Here is a 1307-nt window from a genome sequence, read left to right as displayed (position 1 = left end):
TATATATATACTTGTACCACAAACCTAACTCATTTCTCTCCAATAATTATTAAATACATCTACTATTTTCAAGAAGAATAACAAATGCAAAAACTACAACTATTGAATGAATTAGATATTCAATATATATCAAAGCACATTCCGCCACTAGCTCCTTATCCCACTCAAAAGCTCACCACGATACTCCCATTTACAAGCTAACCATTCACTTCTGCTTAAGATCATATTAGTCACTAATTTATTTTTATCCATCGTGGCACTAAAGAGTCTCATAAATCGATTACTAAGAGTCACCCTACCAGCTACCACCCATGGATTCATCCAGAAAAGCTGTCAAAACCATTTACCACCTCCTTAACCATGTTATCCACAAATACTATATTAATTACTACCCCAACAATGATACATGCACAAGTCTAAAAGAAACAAAGGATGCGAACCCGAGTAAAAGTAAAATACAATTTACAATTATTATTTTCAATGTTATATGTCAGAGTGGAATTTTTCCCAACTTGAACTTCAAGACTCGCTAAACTGAAATAACTGTCATTGTGGAATTTTTCAGAGTGGAATTTTTCAGAGTAAAATACAATATATGTCAGAGTGGAATTTTTCCCAACTTGTAGCTAGTCCCTCTTACTCATGTAATCAACTACTTAAGATAACCATAATTGTGGTCATTCAAATTCAAATATGAATAATTAAAAGTATCTTCAAAGTGATTCAGGAGTGCGAAAGCGACACCACAAATACTAGTTCTTACTTCAAGTTAAAAATTCACTTTATCACACATTCACAATAATTTATTTGTAACCTACAAGTAGTAACAACGACATTCACATCAATATATAATCAATAATTTGATCGAAAAAATATAGAACAATTTCATTTTTAGATGCTCTCGACTACTCTTACTCTATACACTAATTCCCAATAATAAGAACACTTGAAACACAAAAAATTTAATATTTAGATAATCGTATACACGATCACATAATTAATTCAAAAATTAGCACCAAGATTTTATGTTCATCTCATAACTCAAACAACAATTCTCACATATATAACATACTCTCATAGAAGACTAACTGCTTCAAATTCATCGCGACTAAATTTTCTTTTGAATTTATCCTCATCATTTAAAAGTTACAATAAACTAAATGAAATATTTTCCAAATTGCGAAATAATTATTTACCAAAAGATTCAACACGTTGTCAAACCAAATTGAATCGGGCAGTGCAAGAACCACTTTAAAGGTTACACGTAATTTTAAAAATTGATTTCTACACTTAAATTATATATAAAA

Source organism: Cicer arietinum, chromosome 3 (assembly GCF_000331145.2).
Source record: "Cicer arietinum cultivar CDC Frontier isolate Library 1 chromosome 3, Cicar.CDCFrontier_v2.0, whole genome shotgun sequence".
NCBI lineage: Eukaryota > Viridiplantae > Streptophyta > Magnoliopsida > Fabales > Fabaceae > Cicer > Cicer arietinum.
This window is presented reverse-complemented; position numbering follows the sequence as displayed.